We start from the raw sequence: 15,230 nt of genomic DNA, 5'->3' as shown, positions 1-15,230 counted from the left end.
CATTCAACAAGAAAAAATCACTCTTAAATAGTAGGCTCAATATTGGACTTAGGGAGAAGTTGGTCAAGTGCTATACGTGGGGCATTGGACTCTATAGTTTAGACACTTGGACATTACAAAAGTTAGAGAAGAAATATTAATAGAGCTTCGAAATGTGGTGTTGGAGGAAAATGAAGAAGATAAAATGGACAGAGAAAGCAACAAATGAAGATGTTTTAAAACGGATAGGAGAGAAGAGGATACTTCTAGCCAGCATCCTTCGTAATAAGGCCAACTGGATTAGACACATCTTGCGAAGAAACTATCTTCTTCATACCTCCATAGAAGGAATGATGAAAGGGAAGCGAGGAACAGGAAGAAGAATATAACTGATCGATGATTTGAGAAACAGAATCAAATGTTACGAGTTAAAAGAGGAAGCTGAAAGTCGAAAAACTTGGAAGGAATATTTTCAGGCTTAAATCTAAAATTGAAAAAAAAATAAACAAATAAAGTAATTAGTCCTAGAACCTGCCGAAAGGCAGAATACTTAATAATAATAATAATATGTATATGCACATGGTGATCCTTAAGTCGATATACCCAACCACATTCTGAAAATACCTTTATCATTAGAGTATTTCCAGGGTACAAAATCGCATAGTAAATGTTAGAAATGACTCGCTTGCTATCTCTCATTATATCGGATATCTATTAATTAGATATGCTGTGAATATGTAGTTCAAACATGTAATCGATCAATTAAAGAACATTTGTACTGCGAATATATTTCTCGTACATATCGATAGACTTGATATGGTCGTAACATATATTACAAATATGTTCATTACAAAAACAATGTGCGTCTAATATATTTCCTTACTCGCAGTATCTTTGAATATTAAGAAGTTGTATATTCATGTCATGTTCAAAGTATTCATAGACATGAAGTGAACGGAGGACATTATTCATATAATGCCCTTCAATGGGGTCGAAAATTTATTGTTTATATAATGTAAACAGAAATTATGTTTACATTATGCATAGTCATCAATAAAAGAAAATGGCATATCTTATATACAGATTGTATGTAAAACTATTATGTTTTCTTTTGTTTCACACTAGAAAACATAGAACGCAAATCATAGGTGTGGGCATGGAATCAAAAGGAAGAGAGACAGACAAATCATATTGTACAATTTGGATTATATATATATATATATATATACAATGGAATAAAACGTAAAAATCACATGACATATAAAAACAATACAAAAAAAATTAGTATCTAGAAGTGACGTTATATAATAAACAATACAAAAATTTTAATATGCCTAAAAGTATTTAAAAAATATTTTTCTTTTTAAAAATTGTATTACTTCTAGATTATTTCATTGCCTACTTATTTTTATTGGACACTACAGCTCGAAGATAAACCCCATTTTCATATTCTTAGCTTTGTACCTAAGGAAGATCTTTTTCCGTCATATCACGACATCCTGTCGTATCTAAGTTTTCTTCAGCCCTTTTATAATTCTTCCTACTATCTTTAGAAGCAGTAGCAGATATAAAAGAAAACGTCAAATGAAAGAAGAGTTTCTTAAAATCACATCACAGTCAGGATATGGAAAAGCTGAATAAATAAGATATCAACGATAACTTATAGGAATTCACGTGGGCATGTGTACCCCATGTTACATAACAGAAAATCCCTAGCAGAGATAGAGGGAGACGCCAGTTACATTGTTATTCAATAGAGAACTGGCAGCCATCTTGGAACTCATGAAGGTGCCACGATATTCTACGAGAGGGAAGTGAAAAAGTAAAGGGACACCTGCAATTTCTCACACTAGGGTTTGGTATCACTGCTAGTATCCAGCGCTGAATTAGCGTCGTCTGCAACACTTCTATACAACGTGTCACTCTTATTCCGGCGTTAGTCGTTGGAGTGTAGTAGGCCGTTAAACATGGCAGCTCCATTGTCGATCTGCACCAAGAAGGAAATGAGGGCAGTGAATCGCTTTTTGTTTATGGAAGGTGTGAAACCTGCGGAAATTATTCGTCGAATGCAAGCGCAGTATGGTGACAGCTGTTTATCGTAAAGCAAGATCTACGAATGGTTAGAGCGTTTCAAACAGGAAAGAACTTGTTTATGTGACGGGGAAAGATCAAGCAGGCCATCGACGTCAACGACTGGCGATGAATCGATAGGCTAAAGTTTCGGAAAGCGTGTGCAAGGTGGGTCCCGAAAGAATTGTCAGCGCAGCGTAAGACACAAAGATTGGAGATCTCTCGTAAACATTTGGCCCGTTATCATCACGAGGGAGATTGATCTTTACAGCAAATCGTTACTGTACATCATCACGAACCGAAAAGTAATGCTGCAATCATGGTTTGGAAACACCCATCATCACCAGAAGTTAAGAAATTTGAACGTCAACCATCAACTAGTCATTGATGAGGTGCAAAATTGGTTACAGGTTCAACCTAAAAACTTGTTTCCGACGGAATCAAAAAACTTGTGAAACGCTGAGAAAAGTGCGTTGAAGTGCAGGGAAATTATGTAGAAAAATAATGTATGTTTCAGTTTTACATCATTAGAATAAATGTAGTTTTTCTCAAAAGTCCCTTTACTTTCTGTCTTCTCATATAATAGCAAACAACATGCTGCAATACGACACACAACACTGATGAACTCCCATCTAACACTGGTTATTTTGCATGAAAAGATTGTGTCAAAGAAAACTGTTGGGAGCAGTTTCAGGTAGGTCATGAAAACTCGTCGGATGACACACAACCCGATCGGGCATACACTTCATTGCTCTCCCTAACAACTTGCGTGGGCTAAGGAACAAGTGCAGAAATATTGATAAGTTTGCTTTAAATTATAGGTCTCACCTTATACAGGCTCGTTGCTAATAAAATACGTAAATCAATGGAATCGCTGTCTGTGTCGAGGGCACCTACGACCCTTCAGATGGACACCTTAGCATAAGAAACAAACCAAAGTTGCTGCTACTAAGTTGGAATTCAAGAAAGCAGGTTATGACTTGCTTAGACCATTATTATCTTCCGTTCTATTTTCTATAATCTCATTTAAAATCCTACATTACTTAAGTTCACAAGAATAACGGATGAAATGAACAATTATACAATAATGCCAGAAAGTGAAATGTTCACGTTGTGTTTGTTAGAATTAATTCTGACTACATCGTTTGTTAAGTATACCGGAAATTTTAATATTTACTGTCAAAGAATTCTTCAAAGAAATAAATAGTTCACAACGTGTTGTTATACAATAAACGAGACACTTCCAAACGAACTTGAATGATTTTAAAATATTATAACTCTAAAATGGATCTAGACTACTCATTAATCCTTATGAGTGTATGCTATTTATATCTTTTAAATTTGGTAAGAAATTCTAGAGTTTTCTTGTACTGAAAGATATATACTCTTCAACACTAATGCTGGAAATAATTCTTTCTAATATATTAACAAAAGCATCGCTAACATACGAAAATTTCACATTTTTAACTTTAAAATTATCTAATTCTATCTATTATTCATGAGTACAAGTGCGAATTTTTTTCTATAGATAAAAAAAATGTTAAACCAATTTATTGTTTCTGAAATACTTAGGCTAGTTTTTACCTCTCCCTTCAATTTTCCAACTTCAGAAACGTGCACATCCCTTTTGATTCACATTACATACAGATCGAATACTATGCCTTGATTTCTGAGATACTAAAATCAAGGAAATTTATAAGCTTTTGTTATGAACTAACGCCGCTTGATCGAAAATAAATAATAATGCCTAGGTACTGTCTTATTAATTTAGTTGTGTAATCATTTGCTATGATATTTCAGGTATAATTTCTACCTTTTTCGCGACCAAGATATTATGACGGCTGAAAAAAAAAGTAAACTAGATGACAATTTAAGACTACACAATATTGAAGAATTAAAATTTATCAAACAATAACACGTATAAAAATATTTGAAAAGAAACTAGAAATACATTATAAAATTTCAGCTTTAAGATATATATATAAGACAGAAAAATGAAAAACGAATGAAATTACATGCTATATTCTAACACTAATTATCAACCTGTGGGTAAACTACTGTAAAATGAAAATAAATAAATAAATAACATAAAAAAAATCAAAATAAATGTAAAATACATAAATTGGAAATCTAAAACTTTAAGTTACAAGTCACATCCAATCTGTTGGTTAGTGTGTACACCCTAAAGGAACAAATTAGGGCGCAAAATTTCAAAGGCAGACGCACTCGCCAATCCAAAAATCAACCGGGGTTGATTCCATTACTGGTGTGAGCCGCCGAAGGAGGAGGAAGTATGGATAATAGGGAGGGAAAAAAATTTGCGTCAGACACAACAAATGTTATCTTTCAACAATCGGCAAAATTTAGTGGAAGAAGATAAACTCCAAAGAGCTTACAACTGCACAGGTCTGAGGACATAAGATTTAATTTGTTAGTAATGTTGTTTACTGTGCAAATGCAGTTTTATTTTTTGGAAAATTAAATAAAAATTATTCTGAAACTAGTAATATAATGGATGTATAAACAAACTAGTGCAATGAAGATTTATTTATTTGTTAGGGAAGTAATAAATTATACTTTTTCCTTTTATAATGAGTTCTCAGATCTGCAACTGAGGAGGGGAGGGAGAAAGAGTACGGCTATTATTTTACGTCACACACTTTACCACTTACAAATCGCGAGGCGTACTATTTTACGTCAATGCAATCCTACTGAAAGCCACTTTTTTTTTTTTTCAAAAATTATTTTATATTTTTAAGAAAATCAAGCGTGAAAGTTGCTTTATTTGGCCAAATTGTGAAAGGAGGGAAATAAAAATTATGAAAGGGGGGAGATAAATGAACAGTAACTAAGACCATTGACTATGAAACCTTTCCTTAAATTTAACATTGCGTTCCCTCTGCAAGGATCCTTCCGTCTGGAAATCACTGGAAACTTCCCAGTGTTTTGGAGACAGTTTTCACCTTGTCCACCGAGAACAAAAAATCAAAAACATAAACAACAGAAATACACTAATAATTTTATAACTAATCATTAAAATCACTAACATTTTGTTTGGTCTACAGGAATTTTACCTTATGAAAAAAAAAACATAAAACTAATTGAACTATCAACATACTAACTACCGGTACTTAACAATTGTCTATCCAATAGCAAAGGAAGTACAGACACTATCTACAACTTCTACATTTTTAATTTATACATCTAATGTATATGTAGGTCCAAGCTTGTAACATACACCAGTGGGTTAGGATTTCCGGCAATGACGGTGCCAGCTTTAATATCTTGAGGTGGCAAATAGAGGAGCAGAGAAAAATTTTGGAGGGCAGCTAATCTTTTGTATACCGGAAAAGGTAGTTTTATATTACAACATGTCTGGAGAGCAGTCGGGAGCGGATGCAGTTACTAGGGGAGGGCCAGACTCCGTTGCCCCCCTCTGGCGTCGTCACTAGTTCCCGGACTTTTCGAACGAAAAATACGATACTTGCATCCTTGTCCCACAATCAACAATATAAAACACTTAGCTAATTCTTAGAATTCAAATGATCTTTACAAAGTTTCTTCATTTTTTAATTTCCTCAAACCCGAACACTAGATCCTAGTTACGGTGGCTCTGTAGTAGAGCGCTCGCTTCTGGTGCGTGGGGCCTCTGGTTTGATCCCAGCCTGCTTCAACTGAAGTTTGTGATCGACAAACACCGTGTGTGTATTCTTTCGGGTTCTCCCGTTTTCTTCTACTTTCTTCATTCTAGCATTTCATTCATTCTCATCATAATCGTTTCCCTTATCCTCTGCATATTCATGGGACTTTAAACTGGAAACTTCATTTTCATTTTTCGCATTCGTATACGTTTTGCTTTTACACTCTTCATTAAAAAAAAGTGTTTGTGTGCAAATTACAATGGCAATCAAACAGAAAAAATTCTGATGTTCACTGTTTAATACTTTATTTGATTTGATTTTTCAGTTTAGCGGTCAATTTAGCGTTTTCAGCAGCGAGGCTATATGAGACATAGACTTACAGCTTAACGTGGGATCCGAACCACATGAGCTCTTGCCGAGAATCGAACCTGGGAGTTAAATGGGAGTTACAGTCACCCTGTATTTTTCAACATTTTTGGGTTTAAAATGTAAATTTCGATGAGCTGTGCCCGACGGCACCACTTTTGATTTCTGGAACCGACAGCTTCAGGATTAAATTAGGGGTCAAAAATAAAAGGTGGGATCATTTGGAGAATGCGGATCAATGACTAACTGGGAAAAAATGGGTGTCATTCGATTCGTATTCACACGTACATGAATAATTGATATGCTTTTTTTTTTTTTTTTTCGAAAATTCAATATTGACCCGGAAAATTAACGAAAATCCAAGATCTAAAATTTTAAACTTTCGTTAATTTTCGTGGTCCAAATAGAGGTTTCGGGAAAATGGAATATCAGTTATTCATGTACGTGTGAATACGAATTAAATAACACCCATTTCGTCCCAGTCGGTCACTTGTCCCCGTTGCCCAAGTGGTCCTACTTTTTATTTTTGACCCCTAATTTGACCTTGAAGCGGTCGGTTCCAGAAATCAAAAGTGTTGCCATTGGACACAACTCATCGAAAACTACATATTAAACCCAAAAAAAGTCGAAAAATACGGGGCCACGGTAACTCCCCTTTAACCGAACCTGAGTCTTCTGCGCTAAAGGCATGTATGCTAACCGCTTTGCCACAAGAGAGCTCACTGTTTTGTACAAATGGAAGAGTACTAAGCAATTCAAGGTCTTTTCTACACCTCAGAAACTGCAGATCTCATTAATTATGGCTATAATTACAATGATCAGCTTTTTCTATTACCGGTACCCTTCATTCAGCTTCTATCGTATCTTGTAGTTAGCGTCCCTAACTGCATAAGTAACTATCTTGCTTTTCTAAATTTATTCTTAGTTTTTTAAAGACCCTAATTTAGTTTATTTTTCACCTTCTATATTGAATTCACCTGCTCGCGTCTTATAATCCTAACGCAATCTTGATTTAGCCTATTCTATGAAGTTTTCACCTATTTGATGTAAATTACCACCGAAACGAAATATAAAATAACCATTGCGTTACACTAAAAGCCATAAATTAGGCCTAAATCTACAAATCAATATACAAGGAACAATAAGAAAATACGTAATGCATTTTCTGCTGAGTTACAGTTGTAAGTCTACAGCTAAGTTTTAATCTACAAAACTACTGAATCAACTATTAGCATATTAAGTAAGGTATACTAGCAGAAAAGTTGGACTCGAGATGTTACACTAATGTAAAATATGTTAATTATCTATATATTAGGCCTAAACTACCATGTAAGCCTAAGTTCAATAGATAAAATCTATACGTTTCTTTACTACTCAGCTAGCTCAACCTGATCTTTTTCAATTAACTTGAACCTCTTACCTTAATCTGAAGTCAAATTCATTAAAAAAAACACACAAACACACAAATAAAACAAAAATACTTTACTCACTGTTCTATACTGCCGCTTCCGCGTCCATTTTTAATGCATCTTGCAATCGCGAATGTTGGTTTCTATAGTTTCGGAAATAAAAGAAAAACGATATCCGATATGTCCATTCTTGAATAATAACCGAAAGCTATCGAACAACAATGAAGCGCATTTTTTTAAAAATAAAAAGAGTTAAAACCAATTGTAAACTAGCAAAGTATATAAAATAAAGTGTTTCTTTTGCTGGAGGCTGCTTATGTAGAAAGAATATAATCGGAGTTTCTGTTCATGTATGTAAAAAAATCTTATTAAATTGGAACATTCATATACCGGGTGCATCAAAAGTCCGGATCCATCGAACAACTTTGTTATGAGTCAAGATATAAAAAAATGAAAGAAAAGTTACTGGAATAGGTGGTTTACAATGTAAAATGGTGGAATTTTTCTAATTGCACAAGTCGTTTCGACGTAACGTGAAGTTTTAAAATGGGTAGGCTGAAGTACTTTTCGGAAAGTGCTTATTCACACAATAAAGGTATCATTTTGGAGTGGACTGTACAATGCAAGAAAAAATATAACCCTGCTTCTGTATCATATAGAGCATTATTGCTTCATATAAACAAGTAAAAGCTTTTTTTTTTTTTTTTTTGTATTACCTGTTCATCATTCAAACACAAACTCAAGTTATCCATTTCACTCATAATAACAAATACTAAAACGCTAATACGAAACATTACAATTATAGAATCGCGCACAGCACATAATACTATTACGAGCACAAGTACGTTCTACACACGTGGAGAATAGTTTAATGCAGGGTTTCTCAACCTGGGAGTCACGACCCCTAAGGAGCTCGCGAGAGGGTTTAATCGAGGTTACGAAGATAAGTGGAAGGAAGAAATATACTCAGAATCTTGTTCTAATAGGCATATATTTATTTTTATACATACTGTTAAGAAAAACAAAAAAATAGATCTACTAAACATTTTCAACAATGTAGAGGTGTTTAAAAACCAATTTAAATGAAAGAGGTACGATATGAAACTAATGAGAACTGCATATTAAAATACTAGAAAAATACAAATGCAACAAAATCTGCATATTGAAATACAATTAATATTGGAAGCTAATGAGATACCTGAGCCTGGTTTGATTTCTTTAGTGCGGCAATGTCCGATTCAATTCTCGTGACACACATTATCAAGTCATTTAAAATACTCAATAACTTTTTTTAACAATTTTAAGTTTTTTGAACCAAAATTAGGAATCACTTTATTATTTTAATATAGAACTTAAAATTAAGGGAGTCATGAAGTTTTAAAATTTTCAACCGACCTCCATTTTCAAACAGTATGACGGATCGGGTTCGATGTTTGTAATATGAATGAACTGACCAAATTTGGTTATAATCCATTCGCTTTTAGGGAAGTTACTATATCCACTGTTTACAAGAGATGGATTCTACTATTATAGAAATAGATGGATATCGTGAGATCTCCGCAATACGTATATTAAAAATCCCATCCAAGCTTATTACAAACCAGAAACTATAAGGGGGTCGCTGACAAGAGGATGTGATAAAATGCGGATCGTGATAGGAATTAGGTTGAGAACCACTGGTTTAATGAATACAAACCGGAATTTTGAATGTTACAGAAATTTCCCTTTAGAAGAGAAATTGTCAAGCACGATGAAACCATTTTCCCCTTATTTTTAATGAAAAGTTTAAATAGCGAATCCAAAGGTATGGAAATTATATTATTATAAAAATAACCGATTTTCCCTTTTTAGATAATCTAACTATGTGTTTCCATATTGTTCTCTTGGGCCCTCGCCATAACAACAATACATCATTATTCGGAAACGGATTTGAGATTTTCTAGGTTCCATCACACAACTACAGGGTTTTCATAAAGTATGGACGGATTTAATTCGCTTATAATTTACTTAAAAATGCTCATATTGAAATCAAATAAAGTGAAAACGGTAGCGGAAGGATTAAATTTTTACCTGTAATCTGCACCAGCTCAGTTCATTCACCGCCCCATCTCCAACTGGGCGTCATTTACGTCCACACATTCGCGTAGGACCGTCTAGGAATCGACTTCTGTGGGCTGTTGATGATGCTTTCCCTTACCCTGCTCACTGTTGCAGGCGATGTTGGCGGCCTCCCAAATCGAGGACGGTCCAGGACGCTTCCTGTCTCCAAGAACTTAGCATGCCACTTTCGGATTGCACTCTCAGTCGGTGCCGGCTTTTTGAACTGTTTGGTGAACTTTCGACACACCAGAATTGGCCTTGCCCTCCCTCTCCCTCTCTCAACGTGTTCAGAGTTGCCGCTTATCTAACAGTGTTGCCAACTAAAAATTTAATCCTTCCGCTACCGTTTGCACTTTATTTGATTTCAGTATGAGCATTTTTATGAAAATTATAAGCAAATTAAATCCGTCCAGACTTTATGAAAACCCTGTATGCGCAAATTCTCTGTGTTATTTACGGGTGCCTTTACATTTCGTTTGAATAGCATACTGAACTCAGTGTTCGTATTTTAAGGAGGATTTCCTGAATCTAGGGAAATTTCTTAGGTAACTATAGCAAAAATGGAAAAAGGGATTTTGGGGATAAAACGTGAAAATGCAGGGAAATCTCATACTGACTGATTGATCAATATAAACGCTTAAATTTTTCTTTGTATTCAGAAATAAACTTCTACAATATAATAGTGTGTGTATCTGCTTAAAACAGTTTTATTTGTAACCATTGTTGGCTGATGTTCTTGTATTTTTTGAAAAAAAAAAAGTGAAGGTAAAGCAAAAAGAAAATGTGATTGATACTTCGTTTAATCTAGCTAAATTAATCTTATGACATAGCTTTCTGTTATAGGCAGGGATAAAAGTGAGGGGAACGCGAGAGGACGACGTTCCCCCACTTCCAAAAATTATGTACGGCGTACTTCCACTTTCTATTACAATGGACAAAGACAGGCACGGGGGACTGCGTGTTGTCATCCATCCCTCCTAACTTTCCAGATCCACTTTTACTCCTGGTCATAGGAACTGAATATTTAACAAACTTGGGAAGATTTGATAACAGTGTTGAATTCAAACTTTTGTACAAGGGGGGGCTGTGTTCTAGATTCCAATAGAGCAGCAGGAATCTGTCGCAACAAAATTCGTGACTTGTTATTGTCTGGTCGGTTGCAATAACCAACATATTGCCATTTTCCCCTAACTAACGTTGTAAAGCGTTTGTGTGCGTCTGTATCTAATTGCCCAAGTTCTTATTTAACTTCGACCTTATACGAGAACGCGGTTTGTTAATTAGAACAGAGAAGAAACAGAAGAAACTAAGACAAAGAAGAAACTAATCTTCTTTAAAAAAATCTTTGTTTTTAAGACTTTTATTCAAAAAAAATAAAGAGAAAAAAAACCAAATATTTCAGTGCATGTGTATCACTATTCTAGGGGTAGGGGGCTCAGTTCCCTCTTGAACATGCCTGAATTCAACACTGTTTGATAAGAAAAGGGAAAATTCTGTGTCAGTGGAGGGAAATTGTCTTAAGGAAATCTACAAACACTGGCTGAACTGCTTCATTCAACTTCGGGTGCCTTAGCAATGTTGACCACAAACGCCTGGAGCAATTGAAAAAACTCCGTTATTTTAGATTGTAAATCACGTATTTCTGACAACTTCCCTTTCTTCCATTATTTCGTATCTAGTCATAACGGAGTTAATCTATTACCTATGATTTTGATGCACCAGTATTACGAGATGAGTCATAAGTCTTGCAATATTTCCACAACCCAAACATCAGGCGCGTGTATACGCCGAGATTGAGCGAGGAAATATAAGATCAAACTGACCCAAGGAGTAGTGTGGCGAGCGGACTATTTAGCAAGAAAGTCACAACTATGTCAGTATCTTCAGTCAGCTTTAATAGCAGTGATGATGAGTGTTCAACAACTGTTACTCCATAAGTTCGAACTAGAGCATGACGGTGTAGCAATGACCCAAAACATTTGCCACCCGAAAGAGCATGGTACAGTGAATCACAGGACAGCAACTCATTGATCCCAGAAATTTTGTTCAGGTTGTAAAAATGTGGAAGATCAGCCAACGTCCGGCATTGAGGAAAATGTATCCACCAGTAAAGGATGATTGTGAAACCGAGTCGTCATGTCCTGGTTCATGAGTGTGTCACCTTCACCAACTGGAGAAAATTATCAGGAGCTGCCGAATTGTTCTATTTGAGTTGATCTCAGCTCAGGCCTAGAGGAGAATGGAGTGTGTCACCTTCACCAACTGGAGAAAATTACCAGGAGCTGCCGAATTGTTCTATTTGAGTTGATCTCAGCTCAGGCCTAGAGGAGAATGGAGTGTGTCACCTTCACCAACTGGAGAAAATTATCAGGAGCTGCCGAATTGTTCTATTTGAGTTGATCTCAGCTCAGGCCTAGAGGAGAATGGAGTGTGTCACCTTCACCAACTGGAGAAAATTATCAGGAGCTGCCGAATTGTTCTATTTGAGTTGATCTCAGCTCAGGCCTAGAGGAGAATGGAGTGTGTCACCTTCACCAACTGGAGAAAATTATCAGGAGCTGCCGAATTGTTCTATTTGAGTTGATCTCAGCTCAGGCCTAGAGGAGAATGGAGTGTGTCACCTTCACCAACTGGAGAAAATTATCAGGAGCTGCCAAATTGTTCTATTTGAGTTGATCTCAGCTCAGGCCTAGAGGAGAATGGAGTGTGTCACCTTCACCAACTGGAGAAAATAATTAGGAGCTGCCGAATTGTTCTATTTGAATTGATCTCAGCTCAGGCCTAGAGGAGAATGGAGTGTGTCACCTTCACCAACTGGAGAAAATAATTAGGAGCTGCCGAATTGTTCTATTTGAGTTGATCTCAGCTCAGGCCTAGAGGAGAATGGACGTCTACCAAAACTGCTGCAAAATTCGCATGATGTACGTTTCCTGAAAAGGATTGTCATATGCAACGAGAAATTGGTGTTTTTCTGAAACCCGAATGTGGAAAAACAATGGTTGAGCAAGGGCCAACTTCCAGATCTGGTCATGAAACAGGGCCGTTTAGAACATAAAGTCATGCTCTCTATGTGGTAGATCTATCAGGGAATAATTCACTTCGAGTTCGTTCCTAATGGTCGTTCCACTAATGCCGACCTTTATTCCGAACAGTTGTAGTGAATGTATATGCTGCACTACGCCAAACAATCCTACATTGGTGAACCGAAAGTGTGCCCTACTGCAAAAGGATAACGCAAAACCACACTCAGCTAGAAAAACGCGACAAAAAGTACAGGCACTTGATGGTATCAAACTGATGCCACATCCGTCATATAGTTCTGACCTAACCCCTTCGGATTACTACTTCGACGGCCATGATGTCGAAATAAATAAGATTGATAATCAAATACTAACATGTATCTGAGTTTATCTTTGGAAAAACGAAATGAAATTAGTTTAACGTCCTACGATTATGCCCTATAGGTTAAAGGAGACATATCATTACTGAAAGCTAATAATTATGAAATTAAATTCTGTGCTCGGGAACCGAACCCGTGACCACTAGATCATTGGGAACTTAACCTCTTTCTCTTTCACATCAATTCATTCCCTCTCATCATGAGCGGTCTTCGTGTGGGTAAGGAAGCCAATACATCTACTTTAACACTCTTGGTATTTACTTAATTTTATTTATGCTTCACAGTAACCGGTATTGCAATGGATCAGTCTTCAGAAATCCTTCTTCCCTAACTATATCGATAGTCTAGATCAGGGCTGTCCAAATGGCGGCCCGCGGGCCGCATGCGGCCCGCCAAACCATTTTCTGTGGCCCACAAAGCTTTCATGATTTACGATTGTTATAACTGATAATATTTTAATTTATAGTCATTCATTCTTTTAATGTTTCCACTCTTCTTTCGGAATAAGGCATCAATTTAGCGCTGCTGTACAACAAAAAGGCGAGGGCATCCACGGCAACACTGGGGTTGGTAATGTAATTGTTGCTGAAAGGGACGATTACTTCAATGAACGAATATATATTTGATCTAGCTTTTTAAATCAGACCCTTTGTTCCTCGAACTTTGCCTAGATGCCATAGCACGCAAGAAATACACCACTTCTTGTGATAAACACAATTTAGCATACTTTCCAAGTTGCAATCGTCTGACATTAGATTTTGAAAATGAAGCATTTAATTTTTCTGAGTTCTGTAGAGACATCGAGCATATCACGAATGGATTTAATGCAAGATTCTCAAATTTTGACAAACTAAAACACGACATTGCATTATTTACTAATCCATTGACAATAGACATCGACGAACAACCTCCAAATTTACAGCTCAAACTTTGTGACCTTCAGGCTGACCCATTCTTTCACACAAGAACAAAGAAAGGAGTAGATTTTTCAGGCTACTTTCTAACAAACGTTTCCCTAACTTTTGTGAGTTGTGTCGGAAAACAGTATCAATGTTTGGTAGTACTTATGTGTGTGAAAGTGCATTTTCCGCCATGAAAACTGTAAAGAATCGCTCCAGAAGCTGCCTTGGAGATCCTTCTCTTTTACATATTCTGCGGGTTATTTCTTTCACAACAAAAGGAATGGATGTAGATACCTCAGCCCTTGTAAACGCTGGTAGTCACCCTCATTAGTCACATTGAATAGGATATTTAATATTTCAAATATAATTTTTTATATTTTTCTTTTGTAGTGTAATAATAATAATAATAATAATAATAATAATAATAATAATAATAATAATAATAATAATAATAATAATATTAATAATAATAATAATAATAATAATAATAATAATAATAATAATAATAATAATAATAATAATAATTATTATTATTATTATTATTATTATTATTATTATTATTATTATTATTATTATTATTATTATTATTATTATTATTATTATTATTATTATTATTATTAGCTGCGGCCCTCCACCTTACTAGTAAAGACGGTTATGGCCCTCAGGCTCATTATAATTGGACACCACTGGTCTAGATCTATTGTATGCATTATCGTCTAAACATATAATTATCCAGTTTTTTTTTTTTTTAATACTATCTATGGTGGGCAAAGGCAGACGTCGACTTCAAGGACACCTATGAAGTGGACTCATAAAGTTGCGTATTTTTTCCGAAAGAATTTGGACGGTATTTCTTGGCTTGATATATCCAAATAATGAAACACAATTGAAGAACTGTTTTAATTGTCATTTTATATCGATGTTTTCCATTTATTTTTAAATTTAAATATAAATTCAATCCGTATTTTAGTGCAAATACCTATTTACAGGGAAACAGGCTGCGGGTGTTGGGAAACAAAGAGTTGATATATATATTCTGATGGAATTTATGAAGAGGGAGTTGAAACACCCAATCTCACATCCTTTCAGAACACGAGTGAGCGATCCCGGGTTCGATTCCCGATGGGGACACTCGACCATCCTGCGTGAGGTTTACCTTGGGTTTTCCTCATTCACACCAAGCAAATGCTGGAACGGTACCTAACATAAGGTTCCGGGCTACTTCCTTCCTTCTCCCTTTCCCGAGGGACGTCTTCCCTCATATGTGATATATTTATGACCGTAGCTGCAGGTAATGCCCAAAACTAACACGTGATAAATAAACAATGCCTGCCCATAATGTATAAATAACGCATGATTTCTG

Source organism: Thermobia domestica, chromosome 18 (genome assembly GCF_964235325.1).
Source record: "Thermobia domestica chromosome 18, izTheDome1.hap1.1, whole genome shotgun sequence".
Lineage (NCBI taxonomy): Eukaryota > Metazoa > Arthropoda > Insecta > Zygentoma > Lepismatidae > Thermobia > Thermobia domestica.
This window is presented reverse-complemented; position numbering follows the sequence as displayed.